We start from the raw sequence: 12,469 nt of genomic DNA on the forward strand, positions 1-12,469 counted from the left end.
GCCAAGCTTTTTCTTTTCTGTCTTGTTTTGTGATGTTTTGTTTTGTTTTGTTTTGTTTTTTGTTTTTCTCTTTGAAATGCCATGGGGGTGCTGTCAAGGGGATCCCAACGCAGCACCGGCCAGCCAGGGGGAGGTGTACAGCACTTAAATGGCCGAAACACTGGTGATCCCTGGTGTGCTGCTGACGACCCATGGCATTTGCGGAGTTAACATCTTTCCGTTTATTTTCTCCCATTTCTATACAGATGAGTATTTAAAAAATGTTCAGTTTTGATGTCAGACATTTCTATTATTATAGATTTTCCTTGCCAACAATTTCATTGTTATTCAGTTTCCTCATATTAGAAGCATTCATTTTCGTAAAAAACAAACAAAAATATACATACATGCATGCACATACATAACACATACATAATTATGATACATTGTACTACTAGTATGTTATCATTTCTTTACAGATGAGTAGTTAAAAAAATGTTCAGTTTTTATGTCAGACATTCCTATTATTACCATAGATTTTCCTTGCCAACAATTTCATTGTTATTCAGTTTCCTCATAATATTAGAAGCATTCATTTTCGTAAAAAACAAACCAAAAAAAAAAAACGTTTAGGCATCAAAATATCATTGCTCAAAATCATTTTTTTTTAAATGTTCAAATTACCTAATGTGGAAACCAAATTTGCATTTGCGCATTCTAATTCACTGAATGTGCATAAATATTTCGGCAATGGTTATTCAACTTCATCTCAACCTGTCGTCAGCTTATCCCGAATATTCAAATCTGCATGATGGGCAAACAAGTTCATAAAAGGAACATTTCTTCTTTTTTTTCAATTTAATAGTCCATTTATTTCCATAAAACAGTTAAATTAAACTTGTCCGAAGTTCATTAGAAAGTACATTACTTTTACTTATTTTGAATTTAATGTTTAAAACATCTATATGTGGATAACACATAGTGATAAAACTGAGTGTGTAAAATTATCATCTCAAAAACAGTATAGTAATCATAACAAAGATGTGAATTAAAGATAGACCGTATAGAAATGTGGTGATCATGATGGAAAGAAGGATTTATATTGAAGTTTACATGAAATGTTGAGCAAAAGGAAAAAAATCTGGATGTTCAAACATTAATCTTTATTTTTCCATTCAATTCAACTTTTATTTCCATCAACAAGTAATACATAATACAAAGTATGCATTTGCCATTCATGCTATCTAACAATTAAAAAAAAGTACAGATTGTGAAACATAATACAAAATATATAATTTTTATACAGATAATCATAATATCGGGAAAACAATGCACACGTTGCAATCCTACATAGGCCTACACATGATGTTACCATAAACAACTCTTCCTCATTTACATCACCGCATGCAAACTTTCAAATAACATATAACATAATTTTAGGATGGAAGTTGCCCTACAACTCTTTGTGACCTTTATAGCCAGTAAGAGCTGATAAATTCAGTTCAGCATCAGCTGCTACTGCCCTCGATCGAGTTTACTAGTACGTCACCTCTACCTCAATAACGGAGGCACGTAATGGCCGCGTTGCATTCTGGTACGCTCCTCCGCAAACTTTAGACCTATCACAGCGTGCGCTTTCTAAATGTGGGTGGCAGGAGGAGGAGAAGTCAGTGAGTTGCCTTCTCATGTAGCTCGACTTCCATATTAGTCCAGTCAAAATACGACAAAAAGTGGGTTAACCCACAACTAATTGCAACAGAAACGATTCCACTTGCATTTGACCCGGAAGAGCTATCAAAATAACATATTAAAAGTTCCCTAAAATTCGAGTGGTGGATCAGTGTCTAATTTGCATAAATTCAAAATGGCCGCCATACAACCTGTTTATGCCTATATCTCGGGATACGTAACCAATAGAAAGTAAATGCCGGTGTCTAAACCTATGTTTTTTAGGTCAAGGAATACAATTATGTTATCTGTAGCAACTTTCAAGCATCTCTTTATATAGTTTTTGCATATATTTGCATATAATTACATGCAAAATGGCCGCCATATTGCCTGTGCAAGCCCGTATCTTCATACCATTAATGTAGTACACTCAGGAATAAGTCGCTATATATCTGGACATAAAACCACAAAAAATATATTCTGGTGTCTAAACCTATGTTTTTTTAGGTCAGGGAATACAATTATGATATTAGCAGTAACTTTCAAGCTTCCCTTTATACATTTTTTTTTGCATATATTTGCATTCAATAAATGCAAAATGGCCGCCATAATTCCTCTACAGGCTTATATCTCTATCTGGAAGTAGTGTTGGTGCTGAGTGTGGTCTTGTAGTGTTGTCTGTGTACAGACAACACTTAGAAGACCACACTCAGCACCAACACAATCCTGAAAAAGGCTTTTCGCCCGAAAGCTCGATGATCAAAGGGGTGCTGCCCAACACCAGCCACGTCTATATGTGCAAGATTTGCTGTCAATATATATATATATATATATATATATATATATATATATAATGTGTAATATTTCGAAAACAAGTTAAATTGTGAAAGTAAACTTAAATCTATATGCAATCTCCAAGATATTCAACTTTGTACATTATCCCTAGATCTGTTACACTTGGTTCTACTTGTGTGTGTGTGTGTGTGTGTGTGTGTGTGTGTGTGTGAGGGTGTGTGTGTGTGACGGGAGTTTTTTTTTTTATAATAGATTCCATAATTTCGGGGTTCTGGGACCTTTCGGAATATGGTGTCTATTTGAACACCTTGAAAGTCTATCATCCTTGGAATGGCATTTGCCTAGTTTGTTGAAAATCTGTCAGTACATGGGTTTTTTTAAAGAGAACCTGGAAATGGTTTTTGAAAATGTATGCATGACCGACGACCGGAAAGTAGAATATAAATGATGGCTATTTGCAATATTAGCTTGAATCTTTTTTGCTGTCTTGAACCTTTGGCTAAGATGAGTTTAAAATCTAATGGATCAAAGTCACTTGATTTCAAGAAAACTTTCGTTTCCTGTACATCATTTTCATTTTCTAGCTTGTGATAATACAGATACTAAGGTATGTAATGTGATCTCTCAAAATAGAGATCAATGATAAAAGTGAAACACGAGTATACAAAACTATAGCTTACACTCACAGTGTTTTATGTGTTTACCACAAATTCTGGACTAGGATGGTGTGAAATTGCAGTTGATTAATTTAAAGCAAACAGGATCTCGGCTCCATTTCATACTGAAGCGTGGTAAGTCTCACGTTTGTTGTAAACTGTGTCAATGTCTTTCGAGAATGCTTCTTATTCCTAGTCACCAATTAGAACAGCATAATCTCACTCCTCACATATTTTAGAAATACAACATTACAAGTGTCTGATATATAATGGCCCGCATCTGACACTGGTATGGGTTGTGTGCAGTCAAATCTGCTTGCCCTGCAACTATACACTGCCAGTTGCTAACGTCCTGTCTTGCAGTTGCATCAGACTTTCTTCAGGAGTTCTTAATAGCTGCACTTTGTCTGTAGTGATCAGAACATATTTTTGATTAAACATCTTCCTCAAATCGTCCCAATTCCAATGATTGTATGTCATTTCCCTTCCACTGTTTAACTTGAAGAAAAGCTGGAGGGAAGGGACCTTTTGGAAGGGTTAGGAACAGAAAATGATGTTATGTATTTTGTTTTTTATCTGACTTAAGACTGCTTTTTCGCTAGCAAAATTGAATTCAGCCTTCATGCTGCTCACATTTCTAAAAAACAACAACTGTGTGTTGGTGAAAATGTTATTAGTGCGAAGCCTCAATGCAATAGGAAACATTTCTTTTAATAAAGCTGCAGATACAATACGAAAAATGGTGAAAGTAAGACTTATAAGAATTTATATGTGTTGTATGAGCTTGAAGCCAATGAGAAGGATGCTGTTTGTATTGATCGACTGATGAATCCAGAGTACTAGTAATAGAAATGTTAAAGCATTTCCTTTTTTTTCTTTGTATCTGGCTGTAAATCACAATGTTTTACATTTTCAGTGAGTCACTGGGTGAAACCGTGCAAAAATATGACAAAATCCACTTCCATACAAATCATCACGGTCATATGTTGCTCATTGATAAACATGCCTTTACCAAAAGTTTTGCAACAAAGGACACAAGTATCAACTAAACATGGATGTAAATCATCGCAGGTAAGAAAAAAGATGTTTGAAAAAAAAAACCTGCTGAATGATTTAAGACCAATTTTTGTGTACCGTAAGCACACTTTGAAAGCTATATGAGATATGTCCAAACTCATTAAACTTTTGTAGAGTAGCTTATGGATAATCATGAACTTGATCACATGCCCCCCCCCTTTAGCAAAAAAAGAGAGAAGAAATAAAGAATTGCAACATAGACACAAGTAATAAGCAGTAAACATGAGGGCAAATTACAAAACATAATACATTAGATATCATGCAATCATTAAATATTTTAACGATTCCTACTACCTAATTTTAGACTTTAATATTTGTGTACCTATTGAGCACACTTTGGAAGATAAGTTGAATTTATAGTTAATAAAGATATGTTCTATTCGATGCTACTTACAGTTGTTTTCTGTTTTGAGGCTGTATCTCAAGAAAATGTGAGTACAATGTAATACAATACTTTTAATAAATGCAAGAATATACACACTAGGTGTAGGATAATCATCAATGTTTTAAATGGTATTATAACAATTTCCCCCTGATATCTTGGATGAGACATTACAGTACAATTAACGTTCTGCAGCTTGTATTCGTATATCTGAAATCATATTCACGGTAGTAATTTGAATAGATTTATGTATAAATATATGCAAATTTTTAGTGAAATATAGGTAACTATTGCTGAGTGGAACGTATTCTACATCAGTGATTCTCAGTAGTAAAATTAAGACCACAGACACCATCACTAGGTACCTTTTACAGATAGAAATATAAGCCTGTAGTGGCACTACGGCGGTCATTTTGCATTTAATTGAATGCAAATACATGTATATGCAAAAAAATGTATAAAGGGAAGTTTGAAAGTTACTGCTTATATCATAATTGTATTCCCTGACCTAAAAAACATCTATAGGTTTAGACACCAGAATCTATTTTCTGCGGTTTTATGTCCAGATATATAGCGACTTATTCCTGAGTGTACTACATTAATGATATACGAAGATACGGGCTTGCGCAGGCAATATGGCGGCCATTTTGCATGTAATTATATGCAAATATATGCAAAAACTATATAAAAGGATGTTTGAAAGTTGCTATACATAACATAATTGTATTCCTTGACCTAAAAAACATAGGATTAGACACCGGAATTTACTTTCTGTGGGTTACATATCCCCAGATATAGGCATAAATATGTTGTATGGCGGCCATTTTGAATTTATGCAAATTAGACACTGATCCACCACTCGAATTTTAGGGAACTTTTAATATGTTATTTTGATAGCTCTTCCGGGTCAAATGCAAGTGGAATCGTTTCTGTTGCAATTAGTTGTGGGTCATTTCATATTTTGACTGGACTATATGAGCGGTGTAAAGAGATTAAATTTTCTCCTCACCACAGCTCCATCCATGGTGGTGCATCACGCCCCGTGCCTCATATATGCATTTTTGGACGAGCGCCACCGACGTTCCACCTGCCGTTATCAGGGGAAATACCCAGCGTACGATCTCGTGGTACACGTACTAGCAGTCCTAGCATGTACTGCAGTAACTCATTTACGATCGGTGGATCCCGGGATCCCACGCACTGACGCCGTATCTTAGCCGACGTCTGTTAAGGTCTTAAAGTGTAACCCGGTCTTAAAGTGTAACTCGATGCCTAGGCTTCTGAAAATGTGTCAGAGCGATGCGTATGCAGCGGTCGAGCACACATTTCGTTGTGCCAATCTCCCATGGGAGAGAGGCTCAGTGCCAGTGGTCCTGTGGTGCAGACTCATTTACGACCTACAAGGGTGTGTGCCTGCAAACTAGCGGTATATCATGATAAATAATACATTTGTCATCATCAAGCACGTTCATTTCAATTCAATTCAATTGAATTCACTAGTTCTTCAATATGATATAAATGAAATCTTTAAAGAATACAAACTACTTAAAGGCAAAGGACCTTACCTTGTCACCAACGAAATAACAAAATTCATGTCAAGAACTATAGTATTACAGATTAATAACACGTACTGAAGAACGTAGGAGTTCACTAGAAAGCAATAGCTTGACATGTACTCCTCAGAGTATAACCTTTCTAAAGAAATAGATTAGACGAAAACTGGAGAGAGGAAAAGAAAGGAAACAAACTTCTTCCTTTTTTTTTTTGCACAAAGAACTAAGGAATGAAAATAGTTACTATACAACGCAGCACACCACATCTCGAGACATACGAGCACGGACAATATGAGGACAAGATGCCTGTACTTCAGAATATAATAGGAAGGGGGATGCAGACATGAACTATAGGTTTGATACATTAAAAGAAAAAGAGCAAAATGAAGAAAAAAGAACAAAATCAACGATAAATAGAACAATTACGATTTTTTTTCATAATGTAGTTCTCATTTTGTTTGTATGATTTATTAATTTTTCTTCGACATATTTTGCTATAAATTATGAATCAAAATCATTTTCAGCGTTCAGCGAAATCTCAGAAAATATCAGATTACTATGTACATGATTTTTAAAGGAAAAAAAATGAATGTGCACAATAATTCTATTATCAAAATGTATTGCATTACCAAAATTAATGTGCAAATAATTACATAAGAAATTATGGATTTTTTTGGTATACCTTCTTCAATAATAAGAACCAAATGATAGAGTTAGGCAAAATTAATATATAGTTAAGTTAGAAGCTTCATGTTAGATGATGGCGGTATCCAGGCGTGTCCATGGTAGGGGGAGGTAGAATTTTCACATTTCCAGCATCTTCTTGAAAAATATAATTATGACATACACATCTCAAGTAAACTTAAATTTGGGAGATAGCATCCCTGGGTAAAGGAATCTCACTTTGTTTGATGGGGCACCAAATCCAAAGACCTCAACATACGAGACTGTTTGAACAAAATACACCCAAATCTTCTCCAGAACCAAAAGTAACAGAGTTGATGCAATGCTATATTAGAAGGTGAATGTATGAATGATATTTTTTTTTCTTTTTTCTTTTTTTTTAATTCAAGTTCCATATTCCACATTCCATATTCAGGTTTCATATTCCATTTGATTTCGGAGTAAAATATGTATAACACAACATTCAATTTTAGACATAATTTCACAAATGTATAAGGACATGTAATAAAATTATGTGTAAATATGAGGAACCAACTAAAAAGCAATGCTTGTGATGTAGGTTCCAAAGAAATAATATAAGCGTTTAGTACTACATGCTAATTACGAAAGATGACGAAACACAAGCGAAAATCGGTATGTCGAGATTATAATAAATTCTACGGAATGTACAAAATAGTTTATGATGTTCAAGGTAAAACTCAGGGATTCAATGCTACTAATTGCTCCGTTGGTCAAAGATATGTGGTCAAAATGATGTCACTCGAGCGAGGCATCATTGCAAATAAGAACAGATACATCAAAATGGTCACAGCAAGTAACTATACATAAGAATTTAAAAAATTGGCTTTTAGATTTTGCTTAAAGGAACTTAGAGAACTTGATTGCAGCCGAACAGAATCTAACTCATTCCAGAAAGAAGGACCGGTAGAAGTAATTGTCTTAAGGGCTAAGACGGTACGAACGGGGGAAAAGTGATATGATCCACTTTGTCTTGTAGGGTAACTATGAATTTCACTCTTTTTAACAAACATTAAGGAAAATAAACTAGGAAGATCGCCAATGCTCAACTTATACATAAAAATTCCAACGTGATACAAATACAATTTTTATTTGCTATGTCGGATGGGGGGGGGGGGGAGGAGGAGGGTAATGTTCATATTCTTGACATCTTCTTGAAAAGATTTTTACTTTACATGGCAGGTAGCAACCCCAGAGTAATTCAACACCTAACACTGTATTGTTACATAAACAATGTAACGGTTTTGCTGGCTTGTAACTCTTTCTTTGTGGACTTTTATTTGCTCAATTTTTGCCTATAGCACATTCCTGACTGTTTTACATCCCAAGATGAGGAAGGTCCTCCGTGGTTTTTCACTTTAAAACCCCAGATGGTGGCCACTGATGCAGCGAAGGAAAGTGATTTCATCATTTTTATTGTCTTTCTTTTTTTGCTGATCGGTGATGTATCTATACTGCATCCTTGTATGGTAAAATCCACAATTATATCTGGAACTGCAAACTTCATTCCCCATGCTTTCACTTTTCTTTTTATTTTATCTCTGCTTTCTTTCTTGATGATTTCCTTATTTCACATTTGCAAAATCAGCCACGATTAATGGTGAACAAATAAGTATGTTTTCGAAGGTGTTTGTTGATACATTATACCAAACAGAAACAATAATAAATAATAGAAAAGAACTGCTCACATAGGACCTGACGTGTAGACCTACATATTGGTATCTGCTCCAAGTAATGTGCGGTTTATTGCACATGATTGTTCTCTAAAACACCCCACAAAATATCCTGCATACAGAAATGATCATCCCTATTGTGATTATTAAGTGTACAAACATTTTACAAGTCATTATGATAAGGAAAAGTTGCTTGGTATATCAAATACTATTGTAGAGGTTTTAACATCTACAAGTATCATATTGCTGCTTAAAGTCATACAAGACACTCGCAGCATGCACATCACGCGTTAACAACACACTGACACGAGACACTCACATATATGAAGTTATACATAGATTAGCTGCCAAACCAAATTGTGAAAAGATGGCAATTTTCACTTCTTAAATTTAGGTTGCCAGTATGATGGTTTGCACACATACCTGTCATTCCACCCCCCCCCCCCTTTCAGTGCTATTTAATCCGTCATCTCCTCATCTGTCATCCACCTCTTCATCTATAACGCCTCTTAAGAAATAAGCGCACTTCATACTGTATTATAATGATGGAATCTTGTAAGTAGGGAAGAAAATTATAATATTTCTTTATTTATGACATGTTGAAATATAGGCATGCAAAATAAATGTACTTTTCTATTCTAAAACCATAGCAAATATAAAAGCTCTGATATAAATGAGTTGGTAAGCTTTGAAAATATAACGTGATTCTGCTGACAGTCGCTTATACACACTGCACAGTATACCAAATCCTTTCCGAGCAATACAATATTAAAATGTATCTTGACATGACGTGCATCATACATAAATAAGGTTGGTCACCTCAGAGTGACAATACATGTGTATGTACGTTTTACAGTGTGCAATAATCTACTTTGATAGTTCAAGGGAAACATTGCACACACGTATGTTATGGAGCCCATTTCAGTCCCCTCCTGAGCATTCAATCACGGAGTCAATCATAGTTTATTTCCAATCATCGAAAATCAAAAAAACTTAGTACAAAGTATACATGTGATGAAATAATATTATTCAAACGTTTGCAAAAGGTTCATGTAATATACATGTATATACGAGACAAATTATAGAACAACATATAACATGTAAAATATATAGGAAAAACACTGTATAAATACTTCGTGGGCGAGCGGAAAATAAATTCGATTATGGAAAATAGTGATCCACTAAAAAGCAAAGCTTGTCGGACGTGGATCGCTAGACAAATAATGAGTAACTGATATACTATTATATAACAACATGTAATTATTTTGAGATACACCGGTTGGGAAAAAATATATAGAATACCAATGCTAGTGCCCGGACACTGCTCACTGAACCACGTGTACCGGGAAAATATAACAAAGACAACACGTTCGTACACACATTCGATTACCCACACGTATACACTGTAAGACGCGAGACAGTACCGAGAGGAGAGAAGACGTTAACAATACAAGTCTACGAAGAACAAAAGACGGTAACAATACAAGTCTACGAAGATCAAAAGACAGGAAAGGAAGAGGAGAGAAGAAAGAAGATAAGTCTGCAAACAGAACACGCCAAGTGCTGCGACATCAGGACAGGTGAAAGCTCAAGCATGAATTTAAACAATTTAAATTATCTAAGATAATAAATAGAAAGTAAATGTTTTCTGAGTTTGTATTTAAATGTAACAAATTTGGGGGAATCTTTTAAACTATTATCTAAATTATTCCAAAGTCTGGGTCCGGTATAAAGAAATGTATTTTGGGCATGTGCGGTTCTCATTAATGGAAGATGAAATTCGTCGGATCGTCGCGTGGGATAGTTATGAACATGACTGTTTCGATGAAATTAATCGTGGAATATTTTAGGTAAAGAGTTACTGTTGTAATTAAACATGAACTGGCCAAGTTGAAACACATACAAATCATTTACTTTTAATATTTTATGGTCAGAAAACAAAGCATCTGTATGTTCTCGGGTATGTAAATTAAAAACAATTCTTAGCGCTTTCTTTTGCAATAAAAGAAGTTTATCAAGTAACATCTGATATGCATTACCCCAAGCAAGAATCCAGAAGTTTAAATAAGGTAGTATCAAACTAGAATAAAGAGTTAATAATGCGGATGAAGGAAGATAATATTTTAATCTATTCATTACGCCAATGTTACGTGATATAATTTTACATATGTTATCAATATGATTCCTCCATGAAAGCTTGTTATCGACGCAAACACCAAGCAATTTAAAAGAAGAAACTTCTTCTAAAGGAGAAGTATCAAATGTTATTTTGCCTGGGAGGCTATCTAAAGAATTACTAAAAAGCATAACTTTTGTTTTTTGAATATTTAATGACAAATCATTTGCGTATATCCATTGTATAACCTTTTTCAGTTCTTCATTGACTGTTCTTATTAACATGTTTGGGTCAGAGTGAGAAAAAAAGGTTAGAGTCATCCGCGAATAATACGAATGATACAAAATGTAGTTTCTCCGAGGATCTATGAAAACCATTAATATAAATAATGAATAACAATGGGCCTAATAAACTCCCTTGTGGAACACCACATGCAATTGTTTTACTTTGAGAGTCAAAGCCGTTGACATGTACAAATTGGGATCTTTCTGATTGGTAACTCGTGAACCACTCCAAGGCCTTTCCACGTATTCCATAATGAGACAGTTTGGCAAGAAGTATTCCGTGGTTAATCGTGTCAAAAGCCTTGGAGAAGTCCAAGAAGATACCTATTGTGTGTGAAAGCGTGTCGAGTGCGTGTGTGACTTTGTCGATGAGGGCAAGTAGTGCGTGTGTTGTGCTGTGATTTTCCCTGAATCCAAATTGAAAGTTTAAGAATATGTCGCAGGTTTTAAGAAAACGTACTGTCCTGATATAAACTATTCTTTCAAAAATCTTAGAAATAGAAGATAATAAAGATATGGGTCTACAGTTATTGACATCATCCTTCTCCCCTTTCTTGTAAATAGGAATTACTTTCGCAATTTTCATGCTATTTGGCACATGGCCACTTGTAAGCGATGAGTTGTACTAAGGGATCCACTATTTGAGGAATTATGTTTTTTATCAAATAGTTGTCAATTCCGTCATGGCCAGGACTTTTTCCTTCTTTCAAATTAGCAACAATCTTAATTATTTCTTCTTTATATGTTGGGTCAAAAAATATAGTTTGGGAGTTAGGTGTATCCAAAAAATTATTAAAAGATTTACTAGAAAGAGGAATATTTTGAGAAAGATTTTTTCCAATTGAAGAGAAAAAGGTCATTGAAAATTTCCGCCATTGTTTGGGAGGGGAGGATTACCACACTATTCTTTTGAATTACACATCGACTGTATTGCGTCATATGCCATCACTGATAATGCCCTTTTCGACAATGCAATGCATATTATATGTTTCTAAATCTACCCTCAAAGGCTCTAATGTGTAAGATTCCATTATGATTACTCAAAAGCTGAGAAAATATCTTTAGCGAATATTTATTAAGACACTGAGAACAAAAAGAGCAAAAACCCAGCCTATTACAAATTCCGAATTTGCTTGTGTCTAATGGTAACAGTGAACATTTACATACAATATTTTTGCACACTAATGCATCAAATAAAAAAAGGAATTATATGAATAAACAAATACGTGCTGATAAAAAGCTGAAATACCCGTGAAATCGTGAAATAAATGACTATAGAAATGGCAAGATTGACACCTTGTTACACTCCCAGGTACAATGACTCTCCAAAGTAGATATTTAACAAATGTTTAAATAGAAAACTTTTCATGGAGGATACTTTGGCAACTGAATGCAACTTACATTGTAAATTTTGACGATCGTAGAATATGTACAGATTATTAGTTTATTTAGATACCGTCACACACTACAACAAATACAATACTACAGCGTGGAATACCAGAATGCTGAATAGGTCAACTGGAAGTGGAATAGCTGGAATGTAATTAACATATACATGCATGTATACATCAGAAATGGCAAGAT

Source organism: Diadema antillarum, unplaced genomic scaffold (genome assembly GCF_040938485.1).
Source record: "Diadema antillarum isolate AM-2024a unplaced genomic scaffold, OU_Dant_1.0 scf00000154, whole genome shotgun sequence".
NCBI lineage: Eukaryota > Metazoa > Echinodermata > Echinoidea > Diadematoida > Diadematidae > Diadema > Diadema antillarum.